The sequence below is a fragment of the Sciurus vulgaris genome, assembly GCF_902686455.1.
Source record: "Sciurus vulgaris genome assembly, chromosome: 9".
Taxonomy (NCBI): domain Eukaryota; kingdom Metazoa; phylum Chordata; class Mammalia; order Rodentia; family Sciuridae; genus Sciurus; species Sciurus vulgaris.
In genome coordinates, this window is record NC_136469.1 from 57954271 (window position 1) to 57981560 (window position 27290).

Consider the following 27290-nt stretch of genomic DNA (forward strand, 5'->3'; position numbering starts at 1 on the left):
TTAGTATTTATAGTCTTATATTTCCTGAGTAAATATTACCCTACCCAAAGTCATATTGACCCAGGTCATCTCAAACCGTAATATACTTGGGGAGAAAAATAAATAAATAAATAAATAAATAAACTAAACTAAAACTAAAACCCAGAGCATTTTATTATTTTTTTATTATTTAGAGTGGCAGAATATGCCATCCCAAAATATGCCACAAGGACATAAGGATTATTTTGAACTGAGGGCAATTAAGAATAAACAAATATAAGAAAAACTTTCTGCCCTCCTAAGGGAAGGATATCCATTTACAAAGTTGTTCCCTTCCTGTCTCTGTCAGAAAGGACAGCAGTTAATCACCAGGGACCACTTCAGACCCCTATCAGCCCAAAGTGACACCAGAGGAACCTACACAGTGAAATTTACTACCAGCCTCCATCTACCATTACTTTCCATATATTTACCTTCCTACAGTTTATCCCCTGGGACTTAAAATCCTTCTGTTTTGTCACTTCTCTAAACATTTATTTTTCCTTTGCTAAGATGCTACATGAGCCCAAATTCTAATCAAACCCTGGAGTTCCTCATCTCTGAGTACTTCTGTGTATAACATGCATAATGCATATGCTAATAAACTTTCTTTTGTTTGTGTTTTCTTGATCATCTATATTTTTTTCCTTTAGTTTGATGTACGGTGCCCCAGTCAAAGAACCTAGAAAGGTAGCAGGTAAGAGGAATTTTAACTCTTCTATAATTATAAAATTTTATAATAAAATAATCAAGATATTATAGGTTTTGATAATCAACCCTCCATAATTATTTCTAGGGAGCCATAGTGATTTTAAAATAAAATTAGAACAGAACAGTAGCTTCCATTGATTGTTCCATATAACACCCAAAGAAGTAGAAATTTTTAACCTTCTTCAAAAAATTATTTCATATTTTAGAGATGATGAAAAATTGGTAACTTTGTAATATCACCTGAGTATGATTTTACAAAAATACTACAAATAAGATTCTTTGCCTGCAAATGCCATAATTTTATCATTCTTTATGGCTGAGTAATATTCCATTGTATATATATACCACAGCTTCTTTATCCACTCATCAATTGAAGGGCATCTAGGTTGGTTCCACAGTCTGGCTATTGTGAATTGAGCAGCTATGAACATTGATGTGGCTGTGTCTCTGTAGTATGCTGATTTTAAGTCCTTTGGGTATAGGCCAAGGAGTGGGATAGCTGGGTCAAATGGCGGGTCCATTCCAAGTTTTCTAAGGAATCTCCACACTGCTTTCCAGAGTGGCTGCACTAATTTGCAGCCCCACCAGCAATGTATGAGTGTACCTTTCTCCCCACATCCTCGCCAACACCTGTTGTTGCTCGTATTCTTGATAATCACCATTCTAATTGGGGTGAGATGGAATCTTAGGGTGGTTTTGATTTGCATTTCTCTTATTGCTAGAGATGTTGAACATTTTTCCATATGTTTGTTGATTGCTTGTAGATCTTCTTCTGTGAAGTGTCTATTCATTTCCTTAGCCCATTTGTCAACTGAATTATTTGAATTCTTGGAGTAAAGTTTTTTGAGTTCTTTATAGATTCTGGAGATTAGTGCTCTATCTGAAGTATGATTGGCAAAGAATTCTCCCATTCTGTAGGCTCTTTCTTCCCATTGCTGATAGTTTCCTTTGCTGAGAGAAAGCTTTTTAGTTTGAATCTATCCCAGTGGTTGATTCTAGCTTTTATTTCTTGTGCTATGGGAGTCCTGTTAAGGAAGTCTGATCCTAGACCAACAAGGTGAAGATTTGGACCTACTTTTTCTTCTATAATCTGCAGGGTCTCTGGTCTGATTCCAAGGTCCTTAATCCATTTTGAGTTTAGTTTTGTGCAGGGTGAGAGATATGGGTTTAGTTTCATTCTGTTGCATATGGATTTCCAATTCTCCCAGCACCATTTGTTGAAGAGGCTATCTTTTCTCCATTGCATATTTTTGGCACCTTTGTCTAGTATGAGAAAATTGTATTTATTTGGGTTTGTGTCCGTGTCCTCTAAATGGATGAAATTGGAGAATATCATGCTAAGTGAGATAAGCCAATCTCAAAAAGCCAAAGGACGAATGATATCGCTAATATGTGGAGGATGACACATAATGGGGGGGAGGGAAGGGTTAGTGTTAGGGTTAGAGTTAGGGTTAGGGAGGGGGGCAAGTATGGAGGAAGGAAGTACTGTATAGAGGGTAAAGAGGGGTGGGAGGGGCGGGGGGAAGGGAAAAAATAACAGAATGAATCAAACAACATTACTCTATGTAAATTTATGATTACACAAATGGTATGCCTTTACGCCATGTACAAACAGAGAAACAACATGTATCCCATTTGTTTACAATAAAAAAAAAAGATTCTTTGCATTATGTATAAGAAAAACAGTGAAGTTTGTTATTAAAATAATTTCATGAAAAATCACAAATAATTCCTTTCCATCTGAATTTGAGAACTGTTTTGAAAGGGTTCAAATTCTTATGTTATACAAAAACCACGAATTAGACTCAAGTAGAATAGGGTAAAAATAATCAACAGGGGAGATGGAACAATGACATCTTTCCAAAGCTGGAGGCAAATCCCTGGGCCTTAATAGCACTTTCTGCACAAAAGTCAGATTTTCAATCGAGGTTACTAACATCTTTGTAGATGCCTCTTCATAACTGTGGATAGCATTGCTGCACATCTCTTAAAAGGACCTGTGCCTTGTCTTTGTACAGCACAAACAGCATAGGAACTTATTTCTACACACCTGCAAGAAACTACATGTAAAAAGAGAAAGAGAAAACACATACCCCATAGAATTCCCCATTATTTATTTAACCTTATTAACTATGAATATAAAATATAACCACTGAGCATCAAGTACATCATGCATTGTCACCATATGGTCCTTTTCACCTATGACTCCAGAACGAACCCTCCAAAGTTCCTGCATCTGACCACCAATTCCCAACAACAAGCCAAAGTGTACACACAGGTCTGAATGTAGGTGCTGGCCTCACAACTCACCCAAAATATTCCTAATCTTCTTTCGGGATAATATTCAATCATTTTGCTTTCATAGATAGCCCTCACTCGCAGCTGCCTCTTTACTGCAGCAATAAGTGGGGGTTGCTGGAATAGGCACTCATCAGAGTTTCTAGGCCCTAGAAAGCGGAGTCCCCCTTCAATAGCATTGTGAGCCAGATATTTCCCACATACTCTTTGCCTGCACTCTGCTGTGATTTCACCAAGCAAGTTGCACGTTCTATGCACACGATTAATCAGCCAGTCACTTTCGGATCCAGGGTGCCACTGTGTCCTGTCTTCTCCACCCAAAGTATTCGTCGGATCCAGGTTACTACCTCATGGGAAGAGGGGTTAGAGGGCTTGTCACGATTAATGAAACCTGTCCTGATATAGTCCCCAATCTCCCTCTTCAGAGGATTTTGAAGCACAAGGAAGAAGTGTATAGTGTGTTGTGCTTACATTTAGCTTATCGAAATTCTTCAGCAACAAGGGCCAAGGGGATGTGTCCAACTGAGCCACTTTGGATTCTGGTTTGATAAGAAATTCTTTGGCATGTTGTATTTCAGCTACATCTTTTTGTAAGGACTTCCGGTCCTTTTTCTTCTTATGTTTCTTTGGTAAAACAACTACTTCTTCGTCCACCATTTGCACCGCACCATGTGCGTGCCGGGCAGGCCACCCCAGAGGCAACTTATAAAGTGCATAGTCAAAGAAAAAAGAATCAAAATTTTGAAATTGTTCTTGTTTCTTTCACATCATATACATGAATTATGTATAGATCTGTTTCCAGCTTGAGAACCTTAAGACATTCATGGATTTTTTTTTTAATCCCATTGTTTTGGTTTTAGTTTTGCTTTTATCTTTTCCCGTTAGAATTAGTCTGGAACCCGATTAGAAGAAATGAAGATTTTACTGGAATTTGAAATTTTTCAAAAAGGCACATAGGCATTTCAGAGTTTACAAAGGCTATAACAATAGCCATTTTCCTCCAGGTGCAACTCATGGTCAACTGTTCTTCAGAAAGGCAGCTTCATCTCTCAGTCCCCTAGGGGAACTTCATGCTCTGGGCTCTGCTTTCTTGCTGTGAGGAAATGTGGAAGCAAAACCCAGAGAGGCAGCAAATGACTTAGCATTTTTTTACTGAGAAGTGAATCACTTTAGTATGTCCTTTATAACAATGAACTGACTGCATATGGGAATACTCAATCAAGTCGGAGCAAAGGCTTAAAAATATTAAATTGAGCAGAAAGATGACAAGGAGTTGCATGACAAAATGGCTTACAAAAGAGACTTTCTATTATATATATACAGCAACAGCTTCATTTCTTACTTGCACCACCATTTGAGATGGAGTTTTAGAGCAGGAAATAGTCAGTACCAATGGCCACTTGGTAGAAAATTGTCCCATCTTACTCTGGGAATTTGCAGTCATGGATTTTCTTAAAATTCCAAGAGACCTGCATTCTCTTCACTCATTGTGAGATATGCATGAACCAGAGCAACTCTGAATCCATGATGCCTAAAAGCCACAGGACTTGGAAGAAATAAAAATAAAAAATAATCACTGTTGAGTTTGTTTATTGTTAATGTTTGCATATTACAAAATAAAAATCCACATATCTTGCATAGATAAGATTTTCTAAATAAGTAAATTACATAGTTTTTGAGTAAGTTTTCAACTTTTCATCACAATTTAGTTGAAAATACTTCTCAGATGATTATTTATTTTCTGTCTGTTTTAGTAGGCTGTTTTTGCTGCTGTGACTAAAGAATCCAACCAGAATAACTGTAAAGGAGGACAGGTTTATTTAAGGGCTCACAATGTCAGAGGTCTTAGTCCATGGAAGGCCGGCTTCATTTCTCAGTGCTGGAGGTAAAGCTGAACATCATGACTGGAGAGGGTGGCAGAGGGAAGCAGCCCACGTCAAGCTGATCATGAAGCAGAGAAAGAGAGAGACTCTACTTTCCGGATACAAATATATACCCCCAAACCACGCACCAATGCCTCACCTCCTCCAGGCACACCCCAGCTTTCAGTTACCACTCAATCCCATCAGATGATTAATTCACTGATTGTGTTAAGGTTCTTATAACCCAATCATTTCTTTTCTGAATCTTCTTGCGTTGTCACATGTAGTTTTGGGGGGACACATCACATCCAAACCATAACACTGTCTCACTAAACAAATTGGGCAACCTCTTCTAAGTGACAAAAGCAATAGTTATTAAACAGTGCTGGAAACTAAAACTACCTTTGGCACCACCAAGGAGGGCAGAATCATCCCTCTGAGCTGGGTCAAGCTGATGTAGGTTTATTTATTGTGATATTTCAATAATTTTCAATAATATTCTCTTTAGTCAGGAAGCTCTTCCCCCTCTGTCAGTTCTGTCCTTCATTTTTCTCTGAGTAGCACCTTTATAATCTTCAGCTAGTCAAAATTGTTAGTTACATTGTCACTTGAAGTAAAAATAAATAATTAATTAATTTTAAAAATCAAAAAAATTTAAAGAATTATGAATGAAAGACTGAAAGGCTCTTCTATGAATAGAGTCAAAAGGCCCATGAACTTAAGCCCAAGAACTATACCCAATGCAGGTCATTTTCTTTTCTGGTGTTTCATCTGTGTTCACTAGTTAAGTGATATTCCAGATAAATATGTTTCATATATATAATCTATTATTATCTTTATTTTTGGCAAGGCATAATCTGACATTTTCACTGCATTTTAAATTAGCATGTATATTCTTATGGCAGATTAAAACTCCTTTAAAAATCAGTGAATAGATTTTTTTATCAGAAAAAAAATTTTTTTTCTGTTGGTTTGCATAAGTATTTACTAAACGAATATATAGTATGTTGATTTGTGTGCGTGTGTGTGTGTGTGTGTGTGTGCGTGTGCATGTGTATCTGTCTATCTTTAACATGTTAGGGGAATTTTAATTAAAATATAATCATAGGAATTCCTTATTATTATCATTATGGCATTCATATTAATTAAAATGCATAACTAGTATTTTCTCTGTTCAATATCTTCCTGACAAAGAGATTTCTTATGTTACTTTTTCTGAATTCTCATCTCTATTTAGTTTCTTTACCAAATGTTCCTTGCAATTAAACACACACACACACACACACGCACCACAAACCTTAAAATGGGACCACTGTTGTCATGTAGGCCCTAAACACTCCAGGTGGTCACTCAAGGGAATGAACAATTCCTTCCTTCTGCCCCAGCACCCTGACCTACAAATACCAGGGAGGCTGACAGCAATAACCTCAGTGTAGGTGGTGGTGTTTATGAAGACATCACATGGAGACAGATGGCCACAACCTAATCTCTGATGACTCCTCAGCATGGCCTTGTCATCACCAGCTACACAGTTCCATTAATCTTATTTTGTGCACCAACTGTGCAGCATCTGATTTCTGGGACATTCACATATTCAATGAATTTCTCAGTTTCTCAGAAGAAACTCACAGTTGTATTCAGCCAATAATGGGTACCTGAGAAAATCTGAAGTTCAGAGATTCCTGTATTTTAAGAATTGACAAAAATTATCCTATCTTTATTATTTCATTTGTCAGACACCAGTCATGCATATCTAAAAATGTCTATCCAAAATATTCCTCAGGATGAGGGAAAAGAAAGAATGCATATTCTCATATTTGGAGATATATCAATCTTACTTAGTTTTTCTCTTTGTCCCTTATCAAAGAAAACCAATTCACTGAAATGTAAGAATTAACCATAAATATTTATCAAATGAATGAATGATAGGCTGATACTTGATCAAAACTTTAAGCAACTCTTTATTCAATTAGGCAGCGCTGAAGAACTACTAACAACCAAAAGTTGAGAACCTCATTGCTATTACCTGAAAGGTAAGGACCTGGGGCTCTGGCTTTGCCATTCTAGAGTCTAGATCTATTGTGAAGTAGACCACTACCAACATCATTTATAGAGCAGAGCCCATTTATCTTAATTGGCTTTGCTTTATCTACTCTCTAATCTCCATTTACATAATTTTAAATGTATTCTTTCCAAATTCTGGTAGAGTTAAGATGCTGTAATAAGAATTCACTCTCTCCCAACAAGCAGCTCGCCACACTCAGCTACTTTGGCTCTGCCAGGGCTCTGAGGAGTGAAAATGTAGGGAAACCCAGGGGAGTGCTAAACTCAGTCTTTCCTTCCAAAACATACTTGAATCATTGAGCAGAGCACCTGAACACTAAGTTAATTGATTCCATGTCTGTCGTTATTTATTAACTCTTAGGCATTTATCAAATGCTTCTTTCGGTTACTCACAATCTTGATGTTCTGAAGTAAGTGCTCTCTCCTAGCACATACTACTTTCATCCTTTAAATGGCCTCTGACTGCAAGGATTTATCCTTGTTTTTTCTGGCTCCCCACATTTTAGACAAGAAGAAGGAGATGGGTCAACTGAATTACATTCTCTTTCCTTCTAACCTGAAGATCCTGTTCTTCCTTAGCATTCTGCTTCCAAATCTCTCTTGAATTTTAAACTTTAAAGCACACTTTGCTATTCATACGGAAAGGAATAGTGCCCCAAATAATAACTCACTTGATGTACTAGGGAACCGCAACTTACCCACTTCCTGTCTCTTCACTGCTGCTTTGGAAACCAGCACAGGTAACGACATACTCAAGTCACAAGAAGGGCAGCCTCACCACATCAGCAATTCTGATGTCAGCGGTTCCAGCCAAGGGGCACTCCATGGGTAGTTTTATCCCTGGAATCTCCCAGAGATGAATGGTGGGGAGGTTCATCCTTCCACAATAGAGACACACCTTGCTTCTCTATTTTTATTTGGAATGTGGAATTAAAGAATGTTATTTTCAGGAAGGACCTGACAGTTTATTCAGTCCAACTCATTTCTTTTGGTATAAGCTTGTTTATTTTTAATATTCAAGTAATATATGGTAGAAAGAATGGAAATGTCAGTAAACAAAAAGAAAATATGCAGTCACCCTAAATTACATGCCTTAGAGGCATTTCTTTTTAAGAACCATCTTAGGTGTGTGCTTTTGTAGGCAAGTGGATATATATAATACATAGTTGACTCTCCTTATCTGTGAATTCAACCAACTCTGAATAAAAAATATTGCGGGGGGAATGATTCTGTATTGAACATGTACAGACTTATTTCTTGTCATTGCTTCCTAAACAATGGAAGAATTATTTACATAGGATTATATTGTAGCAGATATTATAAGTAATCAGACATGATTTAAAGTATGCATGAGGAAGTTCATATTTTATATGCAAATTTTGAATCCATGAATTTTGTACTTGTGGGGAAACTGAAATCATTCCTTAGTGGATTCCACATGCATTATAAAATATGTTGATGTATATAACTGTATGCATTATAAAATATTTTATTTTCCAAAAATGGGATCATAATATATGTATATTATGTAATATGATATATATTGTTATATATTCTAACACATATTAAACATTATTTTTAGTTCACTTAATCCCAGGTGTGCCACCACTCACTGTGAGTCAAGTTTCCTAATTCCTCTGTCTTAATTTCTTTGTCTACAAAATTTGGATTAAATATAGTCTTTATCTGACATACCTTTCACAAAATTTAAAAGAGGTTCATGTATGTGAAATATTTAAAATGGTACTCAATAACAGTATTATCATATTACTCTTTATACAGATTCTTATTATTTGTCATAAATACTATAACCAATCAATCCCTTCACTATGGAGATGAAAAATTTCAAACCCAGAATGATAATTGCCTTGACAACTTGACAATGATACTGCAGTGTCAGGACTTCCCCAGTACTGTCACTTCCTGCCGCCAACTGGACAGCTGGAAGAAAGAATTGACATGTAGAATGCTACTAGGTACAGGATCCTGTGCTAAGAAGCTTGCATCCATTAATTCACGGAATCCTGTATACAACCTTCAAAAGACAATTGATGTTACATTTCTAATCTTATCTATAAAGAAACTAGGATGTAAAAAATTTCCAAGTTACCAAACTTGCATAAAATTTCACAAGTAGCAAGCTGTAAAGCCACATTCAAATTTAGCTATTTCTGATTCCAAAGTCATTGCCTTCAAACACTATCCTATGCCTTATCACTGGAGGATTTCCTCATATTAATGGTAATGTACCAGTAAATCTCTAAAAGTCATTAAGATTCTAAAGGTCATTAAGACAGTCTATTTCCCTAATGATTTAATTCATTATAAAGGGACTTGAGAATCACAAAGAACGCAGTCACCTGACATTCAAAAATGTGACTCAATTCACCAAAGGGACTTGTACGACTTTGTACTCTCTGCCTTTCAGTTTCTCAGGCATATCTGCAGCATGACAACTCCCTCTGAGCCTATATCTCACTCAGTACACATTCTACCTTCCTTCTAAAAAATTCAGTTGCTTTCAATTGGGTTTTACAAATGCTTCAGTAATAGGAGTGCAATTTTGAGACCTCAGGTTCTTCTCAAATGGTCACAGAGGGATTAGGGTATTTGTCACACCTAAGCTCCCTTCATTCTCCTGAGGCTGTGGAATACATTTTCAGCATGTAGGAAAGAGCAGACATGCTGAAAAATGTTGAATAGATTTGTTTATGAGCCAGGACAGAAGGTCATATTTCCCCTTTTGAATAGGAAAGAATCCTAGGCAATCTTTTATGTTGAAATATGAAATTATTCTGTCCTTTCAATTCTTTGCTGCTTTTCACGTATTGCTCACTGGTGTCTCTTAGTGAGTCATGCCTGCAGCAATCTAAGGCTTGTCTTGCTTCATTGTAAACACCTGCTTTCTCATCAACTCAATTCATGAAAACTTCACTACAATATGTGTTTTACTGATTTTTTACATTCAGACAGAAACCATCACATGAACATCAAGAAAAATACAGCTACATATTTTACCCATAGACACATACACAGGAAACCTCAATGACTCAGTACTCAAGGGGAAAACTGGCCACTTGAGTATACATGTTTATTTCATAGACCAGTTACATAAAGTACACAGACTAGTTTATCTTTATATATAGACAGCTGCTTCCCTTGTTTAGCCAACTACATGTTTTTGCCAAAGCAAGTTCCTGACAGAAGATGCAAATATTCTATACAACACTTTGGGTAATGTGATGGTTAATTTTATGTCAATTTTCCTGAGCTAAAAGATGTCCAGATAGGGGATAAATTGTTATTTCTGGATATATCTTTGAGGGTATTTCCAGAAGAAATTAGACTGAGCAAAGACAATCACCCTCCCTAATGTAGATGAACAACGTCCAATCTGTTGAAAGTCCAGAAAGAATAAAAAGGGGAAGAAAAAGAAGTGAATATGCTTTCTCTGTCTGAGCTGGGACACCTACCTTCTCTTACCCAAGTGCATCAGCATTTTCCATTTTTAGGCCTTTGGATTTTGTCCTTGATTTATAACCATTGGCTTCCATGGTTGTCAGAACAGTGGTTTGGACTGGAATTACACTACTGGCTTTCATGGGTGGCCAGCTCTCAATGAGAAGATTGTGGGACTTCTCCATAATTAGGTGTATCAACCCTACGTAATATGTCTTTCTCTATAGATAACATATTTGTTCTGTCTCTCAAAAAAATCCTGACTAATGTAGGTAAATAATGGTGAGTAGGAAGAAGCAAATGAAATTATAAAGATTTATAAAATAAACAAAGTAACTATCATTCAGCATGGATCCAACAAATTAACTCCAGAATCAACCAACTTAAACTCTAAGGGTTAAGAGACAAGAGTATGCCAGAGTACAGTAGGAAGGCAGGTCAGGGAAATTAGGTACAGATAATATTATTTCTTCAAACTGTGAAGACTAGATAAATACAACTGTGTACGTAAGCACAGGTGTGTAAATGTAAATGATGCACATTCACAATGTTCAGGGTTGAACACACATACCAAACAAAAGCTAGTGAATTTTCCAATTACTTTTAACTATTGGAGATTCACATATTTCTTTGTAAATATGATGAAAGACGTAGATATTCTCCAGAGAACATACACAGAAGTGTTTACATCTCAAAATGCTACCACTGAAGTATCCTAGGGGACATAGACCTCCTAACTCCATCTAAGCAGTAGTAACAAGGAGCGTTAGGGTCCACAGACAAGGGGAAGGAACAAAGAACTCCCTTTAGGAAACCTTCTCCCAACAACTGCTAATCTTTCTCTAACCCTATTATGGGAATTAATATTCTTATTCCACACCACAAGCTTTTCCCATAGTCTATAAATTTTTAAAAACACTAAAATGTGCTAAAAAAATTGCTAGAGTACATTTTACAATATCCTCTGTGGTTCAATTAAATTCAACAAACATCTATTTTGAAATAACTAAGAAAGTTGTACTAAAGATTTTCCCAAATTATCCTAGTGCTATGTGTCCATGAAGCTGAGAATACATTTTTCCAATTTTGCCTTTATTTTTACACATATTTTCAAAGGTGTCTTTCTGTTGTTAGATATTTTCTGTTATAATTTTTCTACCATCCATTTAATCATTGAGATGTTCAGAAGATCTATTTTATAGCTCTCTTTTATCATTAGACTGTTACATCACATGAGACTAAAAACAACTAAAAACCTGTAACTGCAAGGGTATCTTACAATTTTGGATAATTAGAAAATTCTGAGTAGCTAAGACTCAGGGGCTAATTTGAGCAACTAAGCCTGCAACTAATTGTGTGATGATATATAAATCATTTAGCCTATCTAAACATCTATTCTCTTATCTGCAAACTGAGAAAGTTTCAAAGGAGGTCTCCATTTCCTTTTGCCACAAATTATGGTTACAGTTCAGTGACTGACCACTTGAAAGAAATCAGCTGAGTATAACTGCAACTCTACACTCTTTGCCTCCTCTTAGATTATACCAATGATGAGTTGGTAAACTCACAGGAGAGAAGCCCTGATTTGTGGCATGTGCCAATACCCATGGTGTAAATAGTTCACTGAATACAAAGTTCTGAAGAGATGTACATATTCAGCTCCCAGGGACTGATATAAACAGGCTACAGCACATCTCTGATTCAATTTTCTAGATCTAAGGCTTAGTTTCAAACTACAGTTGAAAAACATTCTTTATCACTTTAAAATGATATCTTAATAACAAACCTAACTGAAACTTTGCTGAGGAACATCTTCCTATTTGGAAGAAAAGATACATAGTACCCATTTGTTGTGGCCTTGGGGAAATAAAAGTGCAAACTAATATCCCTAAATGAAATGCACAAAACATCTCAGTTTCACTTGCCACTAAAGTAGGTTGCAAGTTTGCAAATTCTCATTCAACAATAGGACCTCAAGTGAGTACAACTGCAACTCTACACTCTCAGACTAGAAATATTTCTCTTAACATCATGATAGATTTACACAAAATAAGTTTGTGGAACAATCGAAATTTGGAAAAGTTTCAAATGAATAGTTTGATTGAACACATGCAGAAATCTACAGAAGACAGATCTTTCCCTGAAATTCATCACTCGAAAATTTCTTCTGTATTGAAAGATATTACCAGATCTTTATCATTTATAGCATCAGTCATATTGAGAGTATGGAAAAACTTTGAAGAAAATATATATAATTTTTTACACTGAGTACCCAGCAGAAAACTGACCCTTAGAAAAAAGGATTATCTGTAGACAGTGTATTCCCAAAAATGATCCCAGGAAACAGGCGTAGGAGATTGGAAAGAATGTCACACTGAAGGAAGGAAAATCAATATAGGGGAATTTTATCAACTTGGCTAATGCTGTAGGAAACTGAAACTCCAAATACTCAGCATACAGATTGTGCTTAGAATGTTCTGCCCTATACAATCTTCAAGAATACAAATAACAATAAATTCTGGCAAGGGGAAAGAAAAAGTTATACACTGTTAGTGGAACTGTAAAGTAGGAACAATCGCTATAGAAATCAGTATGGAGATTCTTCAAAAAACTAGGAATGGAAACACCATATGACCCAGGTATTCCACTCCTTGGTGTTTCTCCAAAGAATTAAAATCAGCATACTATAGTGATACATGTCTACCTACATTTATAGCAGCACAATTCCCAGTAGTAGAGTTATGAAACCAAGCTAGGTATTTGTCAGTAGATGAATGGATTAAAAAAAAGTGGTCTATATACACAACATAGTTTTGTTCAGCCACAAAGAATAAACATGTCAATTGTAGGAAAATGGATTAAATGAATTATGTTAAAAAAATAAGAGATTCAGAAAAACAAGGGTTATATTTTTTGCTCAGATGTGGAAGCTAGAGAGAAGAAAAGAGGGGAAAAAAATGGGGAGAATCTCATGAAACAGAAGAGAGTAAAGGAGGGCTGTGGGAGGCAGGAGGGGAAGGAAAGGAGAAAAGTTAGGGAATGAAATCGACCAAATCATGTCATATGCATACTTGAGTATGTTATAAGGAATCCCATTATTATGTGTAATTATAATGAACCAATAGAGAATTTTTAAAAGGTTATCTTCCTTACGGCTGAAATGAGCATTTATTCACATCTTTTCTACTACAAAGATTCACCTGGTTGCGAGGTAGGACTTTTTTTATTATTTTACTGAGATACAATTTGCACACTACGTACTGCAGCAGTTTTAATATGTATTATCTGATATGCATGCCCATGAACTATAACCACAATAACAATTTCAAACAATTCAGTTGCCCCCAAAATTTCCTCATGCCACTCTTCAGTTCTTCCTCCCTTTACTCATATCACCAGGCAACCACTGGCCAAACTTAAGGCAATCATTCATATTTACTGTTATCATTCATATTTATATTCGTGAATTATTATTGTAAAAATAGACAATGATTTGCCTAGAATTTGGGGGGGCAAAACAATCATTAGAAAATGTCATTTTTGAAGCTGGTGTATTCAACCCCCACTTTCAGCAAGCCACTAAGTTTTTCTATGGTGTAAGCTAGCATATAATAAAGCATGGACTTCGCAATTATTTAATTGCTCAGCTTTCTTTAACCTGATAGAGATTTTTAGCCCCCAAGAACAATAAAATCATAGGTTAAACATCTGCCTTTCACCTTAAAAACTACTTTAAGGGCAGTGTTACCTGCTACTATTTAAATTTATTGCACTTTTTATTTTTCTTACACTCTGAGGCAGTTTCAGGAAATGGTGGAATAATAATAAATAAATATGGTTGGTTGGTTGAAGATCATTTTGAAGCATTTTTAAATGAAAATAACTAACCTGAAGGAATAACTCTCCTGAGACATTAATAAAAAACCTGACACAGGCCAAATATTTAACTAATTTTAAGAATAGTTCTTTAAAGTGGTTATTCTGCACACATAAGGATAAAGATCTTGCTGAATGTTAAAAAATAAAATTAAAAGATATCAAATAAAAGCTATCCTAGTTAGGAATTTCAGATGAGGATTATTATGGTTTTTATGTGAGGTCTCCCCCAAAAGCTCATGTGTGAGACAATGCAAGAAGGTTGAGAGGAGAAATGATTGGGTTATGAGAGCATTAACCCAATCAGTGAATTAAGCACCTGATAGGACTAATTGGTAACTGAAGGCAGGTGGGGTGTGTCTGGAGGAGGTGGGATTGGGGGCGTGGCTTTGGGGTATATATTTGTATTTGGCAAGTGGAGATATCTCTTTCTCTCTCTGCTTTCTGATCATCACGTGAGCTGCTTCCCTCTTCCACATTCTTCCACCATGATGTCCTGCCTTACCTTGAGCCCAAAGGAATAGAGCCTGCTGTCTATGAACTAAGATCTCGGAAACCATGAACCCCCAAATAAACTTTTTCTTCCTAAAATTGTTCTAGTCAGATCTCTAAGTCACAGCAGCAAAAAAGCCTACCAAAACAAGGATGAATCAATATTCATAATCGTAAGAGTCCTTTGTAGGTTAAACAAGTGAAATGTGCATGATCTTATTTGATATGTTCTATATTTTAACTGGTTTTACAGTGAAGGAGGATTTCTGAGGCTGATATTTGAGATACTATAAATATTTATGAAAACTTCTCAACTGCCAAATGTATGCTTAGATGTATGTATTTGACATATTTGTATGTATCTGAACTAAACATCTTGCCTCTAGAAACTCATCTGTCTCCACAGCAAGAAAAGTCAATGCAGAGTATTTTAGGAATGAAGGTCTAACAGAAAGGTACGAGAGTGAGTGCATTTGGGACAAGGAAGAAAATAAGAATGAAAAGACAATTCATTGATTTAACCTATGTATTTCATGTCAGCATATCCTCTATCTTCTAATTAATAATCCAGGAGTTTGTATTAGAACTTTTACAATGTAAGTATACTTCAAAAACATTAAAAATATTTTTCAAGATATGTTTATAATGTGTATCCTCAAAGAAGAATCATGACCTGTTTATCATTAAAAAAGAATTGTTTCGTAATCAGACTTAGTCTTCTACAGTGTGTAAATTGCTTTCTGTATAACTTGGCTTTCTTGGTATACTTTCTTGGAACACTTTTTAAAAAAAGGTAAACAGTGAGTAGTAATTATATGCAAAATGTTCAATGAGGTATTTGTTTTCTTTTAAAATTGTTCTATTATAATTTATATATAGAATCATATATTAATCTATTAAAAGTTCACCAAATAAAACAAATACCTATACTTAATGCCCCAGTGAAAAATGCAAAATAGTTTATCATTTACATTGATTACTATCTCTTGATAATCTTACCCTTCTATTGTTATGTGTGTGCATTTTTAAAGTTTTTAGTAGTGCATTATAGTTATATATAATAATGGAATTTATTTTGATGGTGTCTGGATTTTATGTCCTTTCTTCTTCTGGGAGATAGACAATTCAGAATGCAGACTACACAAGACACTACAAAATTGTTCCCTTATGAAGAAATGGAACTGTAAACCAATTGCATATAGCATTACAGAGTGATTAACAATTCATCTTTAAAAGGAAAAGTAACTAGATTTGAATCCTACTTTTATTTTTGACTCTCTGTGGGACCATGGCAAGATTTCCTAACCTCCCTAAGCCTCCATTTCCACATATGGGTAAGGTTAATAAGGATAATATTCTCTTTCTTGCAGAGTTGCTGTAATATTCAATGAGATGACTAGGACCTGGCACAGGAAGGTAACATATGGGGCAGAGATCTTTGGTGGTTGATATTTTGCTGCTATTTCTATTATTATAGTAATACTAAGACCCTCCCACTTTAGGGGGAAGGGGAGAGTTAATTTATTAGATTAAAAAATATTTTAAGTTAAAATCCTCAAGGGATTTTTATCAAGGTTAATGTATGAAAAATACATGGCACCTTCCAGAACTTTGGATGACACTTAAGATGGTCTATCTTTGGCACCTTGAGACAAGCTGAGCCAGCTCCTCCCACACAGTGTCTTCCCTTATCTCTGCCTGCATGTTCTTGATACTTGCCGACATCCATCCATATGTCATCCTTCATCATAAACTTCCTACTCACTGCTGGGATTACACCCTTTCTTTATTCATATGCTTTCAAAATTCATGAAAACCCTCAAATCACTGTCAGAAGATGCAGGAAATCTTTTAGTCTGTTTGCTGCAAAAGTGGTGGGGGTTTTTTGTAACAAAATTTTTAAGAACTTGCAACTTCCAATATGTATTTTTAAGAAGAACCTTGTTAATTTATTTTGTCAACATCTTTATGAGGTAGATAAATATTGTAAGACTATTATCCAAAAGACCAAGAGTGAACCTAGGGATGCAAATACTTTACCAAGGTAACATGATTTTTCCTTTTCTCATTAACTACCCATGACAGGCTTGTCCTTAGGCATTTCAGGGCAGGCAAATCACAACCTTGTGGTGGTTTCCTCAAGGTGAACTTGTTTTAAGATAGCACAGTGAAACCTTGAAAGATTAAAGAAAAAAAGGGGAAACTGCAAATATCTTCTTATTTTCTAAATATTTGTTCATTGGGTGGTTTTATTCGTGAGAGTTTCTCAATATCACCTCTCAAGACTCTTTCTCTTATATTCTCACTGTTTCAATAATGCCACTCATACATCATTGTCTAATAATAGCAAAAAGTAATAATTATTTTTATTGGGTGCCTCCTCTTACCAGGCTATGTGCTAAATACAGAATACATGTTAACTCCTTTACAAGAAGAAACTCTACTGCGGAAGCTGCAGCAGGACAATCACTCCAGGCCAGGAGTTTGAGGCCAGCTTAGGAAACATAGTTTGACCCCATCTCAAAAAAAGAGAAGGAAGGAAGGAAAGAAAGAAGGGGAAATGGAATGCAAGGTAAGTCATTTGCTCAATGTTTACTTGTTAGGGAACAAGGATGGGCTGAGACAATCTGCTCATAGGGAATTCTTATACTCTGTTCATTTTAGTTTAATAAAATTCATTTGTACGTAATAGATTTAAACAAAATGCTCCTTCATAATCCTTTTCCACATGACATAACATAGTTGGGAAGGTAGACATACTCTGCAAGAGACACAGAAGGCTTGAGAACTTGTTTAAGTTGGATTAGAACTAAGATTTATCCTAGCATGAATTTCCTCACTTTCCACTGTACTAATATGACAAAATTATGGATTGTTAATTAGTCCATCATAGATATGATTATGATACAGTGATGATTCTGACAAATATTTCCTTTAAGGATTTCTTTCTAACTTTCTTAAAGGCAAAGAAAAAAGTGTCCGTCAAAGCAAATCCCGGGAAATACAGAAATACTTCCTTTCACCACAGATACTCAAGCCTACCATCAGTGCTAACTCTAAGTCTGAGACTCATAAACATCTAAAGTTGCAAATCCTTCAGACTCAGAATAGTTCTATGGGGCTCCTTATCACATACAATTTTGTACCAGGTCAGGAAGAAGCATGGGAGGCAAACAAAGGAATAAGTAAAGCATTTACTAAAAGATCCTAAACTGCAAGGAAATTAATGGTGTTTTTGTTTGTTTTTGTTTTGTTTTGTTTTGGCTTTGACTGAGAAAAGATGGGGAATCTATAGTGCTGATTTGTATATCAACCTCAGAGACAACTTTCTGTTTCTTGAAAGACAAAATGGAAAAAAAAATCATTGGGAAGCTTTCATTGAAATAGACATTGTGCTCTAGACTATTCACTGAAAATATAAATCTTTTTTTCAATATTTAAAAGATAACATCAAAATGATTATGGTTTCCCTTCTACTCTAAGTAGCAGTACTGGGATGTAAAGTAAAATCTAAACATTAAAATGTGGCAACACTTAAATAAAACAGATAATTGGGTACCACTCATGGTCCCAGCAGGAAACAGATGTTACCCTCCCCAGGGTTTAAGCTGTAAAGAAATAAATGAGGGGAGCATGCACGGAGTTGTAGTCAGGATTAAGGCAATCAATAAGGGAGGGTTAGTCACCCAGGAGCAGGCAGCAGGGGAAGCCTGAGGATGAAGGGCAGAACCACTCTACCAGTCATAGTTGAGGAATAAAACTTTCTTAAAAATAAACTTGCCAACACTGAGTCAGCTTGCTCAAAATTAAACATATTTTATTTATTTTCAGATTCACTCCTGCAAGGGACTATAAATGGAAATCTTGGATACTCCCGACTTCACCATAGAGACTCAATTCGTCTCAGTCCATCATCTTTTCACGTTCTGGCATGCCAATCATTCTGCTTGCCTTCTTTTTCCCCTTCATGGACAAAAATCAAACCCATTATCCTTCAGACACACTTAGATTTCTTGGTATCTGTTGGATTTATTAGAATCTCAGCCACCGATATTAGTTGCCACTCTTAACTGAAGTTGCTAACTTCTGTCACAGGCCAGAAAGGCACAAGGGACATACAGAATCATCTGTGACATACAAGCATGTGAGCAGAGAGCATTCTACACCTTCATCCATGAAGGACAAAATGATGGTTTCTGATTCTGCACTTCTTTATTGTAGTATTTTGCTTTCATGTGCTTGTCTTGACCTCCTGGTGAACTAGCACATCTTTATCTCTTGACTTGGGATTGGCCCATGCCTGGCCATGACCACTGATATGTTAGTATATATGAGATGAGCAGAAGCTGAAAATGTTCTTTCATGGCTGGGTGTGCTCTCTTACACTCCAGGGATCTGCCATGGGTAAAACATGCCCTGAGTAGCCTAGGTCCCTTCAGTCTACACCCCAGAGCAAATTCACTTGTTCACAGATCCTGGGGCCTGGGGCCTAAGTCCCTGCACTGGGAGTTCAGCCTAGTTCAACTAATGTGCATGAAAATACACACTTACTCTTTTAACACACTGAATATAAGGATAGTTAGATATGCAGCATTATTATTGTAATACCTGAGTGAATCATGGTATTGTCATACATATGGCTTTTACATTTGTGAAAGTTAAAAATGAACATTAACAATTACATAAGTTGTTTCACATACTTTTTCAATTAAATACCTAATGAGTACTTTTCTATTCTACAAAATTTTTATCTAATCTGTGTTCTTCGAATAATTAGCCGTAATGATTTTTAGCATAGTAAGTTTAAACAGTCAAACATTTTTTTAAAAAGTTTCTACATAATAGCTTAGTTGTTTATTTAAATTTTATCCAAATATTTGGTAGAAACTATGACAAATGATTTGACCTATATAATGAGTCTATAACAGGAATTTCATAAAAATTAACCTGTTATGTAAAAATAGTTTTCTTATAGAAATTGACATTAATAAATAAAATAGAACAAATATTAATTTTATTTGCACTATGATAAAGATCAGGGTAATGGTTCATATTGTTTAAAATCACAATTATCAAAGATTATAAATTGTCTGAGGATAAAAATTATTGGATACTGGATAAAAAATATTGTCTAACTACTTTACACATTTATATACTAAGTATATGGTTAAAATACCTATAGCATATAATGGAAGTACTTATGATTTTAGTTTAGTTTTGGGTTCTTTGCTTTCTTTCCTCTGATATTAGAATACCTAGAGGAACAGAAAAAATTGAAAATACAAGTAATTATAAGATGGATGTATTAGGTTGGCTTGCAGAAACTAGATGGTATTGCAATGACGTCTGCAGGTTGGAGAACCAGGGAAACCAATAGCGCTCAGTCCAAGAAACTGGAAGCCTCAGAACAAGAGGGACCAATGATGTAGACCCAGACAAAGGCTTGGAAAGTGTTGAAGTCCCCTGGAGCTGCACGTGTGAGTCCTGATTCAAACTATGGTGTGTTGTTCGTGGACTATGATAGCAGCAAAAAAGTAAATTTACTCAAAAAGACTCGCTTGCCTGTATGGAAGCTTCCCAGTTCTTCAGTTTTTTATTCTATCTATGTCCCCCTGCCTATTGGACATTGCTGCCCACACTCAGGGTGGGTCTTCCCCTCCCTTCAGTTTGCTGACCCACATGCCAGCCATTTCTGGAAACACCCTCATAGACGTGCCCAGAAGTGTGCTTTATCAATTTTCTAAGCATCTCTCAATCCAGTCAAGTTGATCAAGATTAATCATTTCAGTTGCATTCTGTGCTTCTTATTACTTAGCAATCAAGGTAATTATTTTAAAGTTGTTTTCCTTTGTACTATATTGCAGTATTTATAGTTTATTTTTCTATTCTTGGAAATTCATGAATTCTTTCATCCTAAACTTATATAAACCTTATTAGTCTCAATAGACCAAAACCTGAGCTATATTAAATTTAAGTGACTTTATAATCTAATTCACAAATTAGTTCTTGGAGATACTTTATTATATAACATTCTGCTTCTCTGCACAATAGTTCACATTACATATGGAATATTGTTATCACTCCCAGGCAGGCTAGGGAATTATTTTATAATTTATTATTTTATTTCTCTGTCATCCATTTGTATTATCTGGATAGCACTTGTTCTGTTAGATTGGGGGTCATACTAATGGCAAAATCTAAAGTTTATTGACCCTCTTTGTTGGCATGAGAAGATTTCCCTCACATCTAGACTTGAGTTGTTTGTATATTTCTATGGGGCTTCCTTACTTTACTAAGAAAGGAAAGAGAATTAACAAATTTTCAAAACCAAAGATTTACTGGTGGAACTACAGAAAAGTTAGCAGTTATCTTTGTCAATCCAAAAATACTTAGGATTAATCTTTAAACTTACACATAAAACAAGCAAAACTTTCTTTCATAAACTCTTTTTAAGACAATAAAACTACCACTTCCTACACATTAAAATAGCTAAAATTAAGAAGACTGGCAACACACAAATTTCACGTCTCAAGTGGAGCAACGGAAGTGCTCATAAATTTCTAGAGTGCGTATCAAATGGTACAACCACTTTGGAAACAGTGTCAGCTTCTTTTAAAGAAGATCTACCTACCCATTAATTTAGTAATTCTCCTTCAAAAGACTTACAAAACTGATGTTAAAATCTATCTGCAAAACACTGTCTATGGAAATGTTTCTGTCACTTTTAGTTTTAACAACCCCAAATTGGAATAGCTTGGAAATCTATCAACATAAAAATGCATGAATAAAACTGTGGTATAGTTATGTACTATGATGTTGTTCAGCAATGAAAAGAAATGAAGTACTAACATGACATGGATGAATCATGAAGAAACACACACACACACACACACACACACATGCCCTAATGTTCATTGATTAAAAAAAAACAAGAATAGAAAAAATTAACCTATAGAGATGGGAATCAGAGTTGATAAATGTGGTTGTTATTTTAGGTGTGGAGGAAATTTTTTGGAGTAATGGAATTATACTTTGTTTTATTTACATATATATATTTATTTGTCCAAATATATTAGGATTTATGAATTTTACCAAATGTAAATGCTCAGTTTTAAAAAAATCCATTATGAAAAATACAAAATTGAGAATATGGCTTGCTTACAAGAGAGGCAGCAAGATGGGATAGAGGAGAATCATTCAATGTCAATAGCACTCTGGCTTTTATAGTTTTAAATGAGGAGGTATGTTCACAGGTGTTTATTTTATTACTATGTTATATAAAATACACAAATTTTTTCTTCATAATTTAAATAGAAGTGTTTTATTTTTAGCATATCCCAATAATATATTAACTCTTCTCCTAATCAAATTATTGTGTTCACTAACATCAAATCAATAAAGATAGATTATACTAAAACATTTTAAGAATATTACATATGAACAGAAAAATTTTATAGGAAATTTAACCCATAAGAAAATAAATAGGGCTTCTTTTCAATTTGCTTATGGATTTGTTTGAATATATGTTACTTATCGCTGAAATTATTTGTCATATGGATGTATATAAGTAATGAGAATGGTTTACATAAATTAGTTAATGAAAATGGAAGAATTTGATATAGCAATGCCACTTAATTTGTTGAATACCATCAGATTTATGCATCATTAAACATGTAGACAGCATTCAACAAGAACACCTTTAATAATTTACTAGTGAGCAAGTCAATTCTTTTTTTTTGAAAGTAAAAATCATCTGATTCACCAAAGGATTTCTTACACAGTCATTGTGAATCATTCACTTTCTCGATTTATGGGGAATAAAAAAAAATCACACGCATGCACACACACACAAAAACAACATTTCACCAAGACTAACCAAATGACTACAAGTTTTACTTAGAGCTCTTTTGCTAGAATTATTGTTTTAGCATGTGTTTAGAAAGGTTTGGCAATGTCAAAGTATTCTTTTATATACTTTACAATTCATTATGTTTTAAGAAATTATTTAACTTGCAACTTAAATCTATGTTATTAAAAAATGTGGAATTGTAGATTTAGCTTGCTAAATTTCTAAAAATTTTGCTATAAATATAATATGTAAAGCCAATCCTCATTATCAATGAAACTTACTTTCAGTCAAATAAAGCATGATTTCATTTTTCAAGTAAAATAAACATTTAAATATATATCCCCATGAAGATCATCACTTCTGATTCCAACTCTAAGAAATATAGGTCAGGAAGAGAGACTAGAAATAGATGTCTGGGCAAAACACTTATCTATGCTTTTTCTGTTTAAGTCTCCCAGATTTCTGTTCCCAAGAATGCAGGTGAAAGAAAGGTATTTTTTTTCTTTTATAAAGTGTAGGAAAGATCATTTGTGTAAGGAAATATGAGAAAGAAAAACTGGCATGACTTTGACCAAGTTTAGAGATATTGATTTTAGAAATAGGATTTTCAGAAAAATTATTTTAGTAGATTTTGTAGGAATGCAGAGATCGAGGAGTTGATATCTTTAAAACTAGTGTGAATATGTTATTTATTAGTCAATCCAGAATACTTTGATAGTAAAAAGAGATGAGAGCAATAATTGGTCAGAAATGGCAGGCATAAACACAGATGGTGCTGGGCAAATGCAGACATATCTCATTCCCTCACTTGAAACTCTCTCAATGCCCAGGCTGCCTTTAAAAAGTCTTCAGGTACCTAAGGACAGTGTCATAGCACAAATTTTGTAATATTCCTTATAAAAAGACTCTCTATATGCTTTTATTGCACTAGTTTGAACAAATGAAGGATAGCAAGATAATGAAATGAATCTAAATCTTATAACTAGTAAATGATTTGAATCTAACTCTTATCAGTCAGCAAAGTTCTAAGACTGTGCCCTTTTATATTCTACTGTAAGGCTCTTAAGTGGTATCAGCAAACATGGCATGAAGTAAGGAAACTGAACCCTTTGTCAGTTTTCATTACAAAAGAATTATTTCTAGGGGCTGGGGATACAGCTCGGTTGGTAGAGTGCTTGCCTTGCAAGCACAAGGCCCTGGGTTCAAATCCCCAGCACCACAAAAAAAATTATTTTTCTGATTCATTCTTCTATTCATATTTTGTACTATTTATTCTATTTGGTTAATATACTCAGACTCTGATGTTACACTGATGTTACACTGGAACATCAAAAACTGCTTTAGTTCATGCTTACCACTGTGTTGAGCCATAGTTCTAACCCTTCACAAACAAAATAGGCTCAGAAAAGGGAAGTAATGTGATCAGGGTCACTTGCTGGAATGTGAGAAGGGCTAGGTTTAACCTACTTCTTTTGATTGCAAGTTCTCAGAAATGTGTAACGCCAATGCAGAAGTAAAACTAAAATGTAGATGATATTCTAGCAGTGCTATATGCTTTCCAATAGGCCTATAGCACACATAATTTCAAGTTCCCAAGAAATTCACAATGTAATATAATCAATAATATCATTAAAACATTTTTCCTAACCCAGTCTGATCATGAATACTGATAAATGAGACTTAAATGCTCATCTCTACCATAGAAGTGCTGCTAGTGTTTCTGGACTCAGAATGCCGCTGTTTGCAATTCACAGTATTTTGATTACCAAGAGCCCAAAAGCTCAGAGCAGCAATTTCATATTTGAAAACCAACTACAGTAGATTAAAGAATTAATGTTCCTTTATATAACAGTATCTCCAGAAAACATTTATAAAGAAAGTCATCTGGGTTGAGTTTCTGATGTATTTATGAATATAGTTGTTAATCACCACCTGTGAAAGAATTATCTTTAGAATCTAACTCCAAATTTTAATGCAATTAGATTTGCTAAGTGTCGCTGGCTCTTTGCGGTATCAAATCCACGGATATTTGTCACCGCCTGCAGCAACAATTTGCACGGGTCTTATGGGTGGTGGACTGGAAACTGAGCCACTTCTATCTCTGGGCTGCTTCCTTGCTTGCTTGTTTATAGAGGATAGAGGAAATGAGGCTTACTTGCTTTGAGAAGAGAGAGAGAGAGACTTTGCTTATCAGAGAGAGAGACTTTGCTTAAGAGAGAGAAACTTTGAGAGAAAGACAGGCTTTGCTTAGAGCTTAGAGGAAGAGAGACTTGCTACGCCTTGCTTAAGGTCTGCTGCTTCCTACTGGTGCGTCCTGCATCCTGTGAACTAAGGGTGTGTCTACCTAAGGTGCTTTAGTGATGCGTCTCAGTTCTCTGCTCTGTGATCTGCCTTCCGCCGCTTTCTGCTAGCTGCTGCTTCTATCTGCTAGCTGCTGCTGCTTCTTCTTCTTCCTTTCTGCTAATGGCTTCTCTGCACTTCTTTCTGCTAGCTGCTGTGTTGCTAGCTGCTGTGCATTGCGCTGTCTCGCTCCGCCTATGCTTATATCACCTCCAGGAGGTGGAGAGCAGGGCCACGCCTCTTACGCAAAGATTAGGCTGATACTAGATGTCCGAGCAGGCACAATTAGGAGTGCTTGAGAACACATGCGCATACACTGTGTGCAAATCACCTGAGTGTGCTTATGTCAATTAACCTCCTCGCTGCTGATGTGATCAGGCGCCATTCTGGCACGGTCAACATGGCACAGCCCCCAACAGCTAAGTCATTTAGCAAACTTTTCTTTGCATTGCCATTGATATATGTATTAAAAATAAAGATTCTGAAGTTCGTATATGTGTATATGTGTGTGTGTGTGTATACATATACACACAGTTATGTAATGTACAGAAAAGGATATGAAGGGTTGATTATATTGGTTTCCTCAAATATGAAACTCTATTGTCCTTTATAGCATTATATATCTCTGGCTGAATTTTTAGAAGAAATAGTGATGCATTATCACACACACACACACACACACACACACACAAACACTTTATTTAAAATCTCACATATGCACTATGTAAATACCCTAATATTCTGTACACCTTAATTTTTTTCCTTGGGATACAATACAAGGTGTCTACCATCAAGTTATTACCAAAATACTACACTGTAGCATGATATAAAATCAACTCATAACATTTTATGAAAAAAGATCGTTGTTGAATATAAAGTATTGATCTTTTTCCTCTTAGAAATTTCTTTCCCTACATTTGATCCAAACTAGTTATGTGGAAGTTAAGATCAATTAATTTGTGGTAATGTCACCTATCATGTTTAATTTTATGAAATTTTATAAGTGCAAAAGCAAATGCCACTGACTGCCAGATTAGTCTTCTAAAATACCACTGTATTATATCCTCTTGTTTCTTAAAAACTTGTTTTCCTACTTCCTACTATATATCAGTTATTTCCAAACTCCTTTTTAAATCCCAATTGTAATCTGCAGACCACATATTTCATCAGTTCCCAATGTTCACTCCCAGATATTGTCTCCATTTCCATCTCTATACCTTTTAGGAAAAGCAGGGGAAAGTGTCTGTGGGATATGAGAAAAATATAGCCAATATTCTAAAGTCTTTGTATTTCCTACCAACCATCTACCATGACCACAGACAGTCTCTTGACATACTTGTTTGGTTAGTAAACTGAAATGACAGGCAAACAGTCACACTCCATGACCAACTGGTGGGGTCTAACCCCATAGCTTCCTGCTGAGCTGGCCTAGACCACACATACGTCATGAGGACTCTTCTAAGACAGAGATTAAGGCATATAAAGAGGGAGGGAGATTCTTTTTAACCACACACACACACAAATGCATAGAATCTTTTAAGCTCAGAATACCAAAGATAAATCAATGAGCTGAATACAGAAAAGGCTTGCCACCCATGTGCTCTACTTCACCATCCTTTCTAAAGTAACATCAAAAGATCTGCCTTCTCTTACAAGGGCCAGTTTTCTTTTTTCCGTGGTACAAAAGCGATGGCCTTGAACAACCTCAAGAGGGAAGTACATATGGGCAATTCCTACCTTCCCCTTCGAGACAAATGAAACCACCACATGGAGAAAAATGTGGCCCCTCCTTCATTTGTTCATTTTCCTTGAATTTTCATTAAGTACTTCCTATGCAAGCAAGATGCCTTGCTCTAGACGTTTTGCATCCAGTAGTGTAGAAATAAACAAAGACCAGCCAAATGAAAAAGCAAAAGTTATTCATGCTGATCTTCCTATAGCAAGGACCAGTCACCACCACTTATGCTTTGGCAGAGACTCCAAGGCAGACAAGGAGAGGGAAAGTTTACTAGTGAAGAAGCAGGAAGGTTTCAGGCATACTTTGATTGGAGGGTACAGGACTGGGAAAGCTATAAGTGGGCTAGACTTAAGTTAGGTGTCCTTATGATTGATTTGGGGTACATATTTGGATTTCCCTGGCTGATCCTAAGTTGGAAGTGTTAGGTAACTACCTAGCCATGAATGGGTGAGCAGGGTAAAAGGACAATAAAGGCCCAGTAAAAGCCAGAGAGTATCTTATCTGACAGACAAGTCTCTGGAAGATTAGTGCCCCACCCCCACTAGTTACAACCTCCCCTAGCCATGGTTGCATTCCGTTAAGA

General features: G+C 35.6%; 1 pseudogene across 1 annotated transcript; it reads right to left on the reverse strand.

Annotated features, from left to right (window-relative positions):
- Positions 1 to 2842: 2842 nt before the first annotated feature.
- On the reverse strand, positions 2843 to 3684 carry LOC306669794 (H/ACA ribonucleoprotein complex subunit DKC1-like; annotated as a pseudogene). The gene has a single exon. The product of its transcript is annotated as an H/ACA ribonucleoprotein complex subunit DKC1-like (transcript).
- Between the last annotated feature and the right edge of the window lie 23606 nt (positions 3685 to 27290).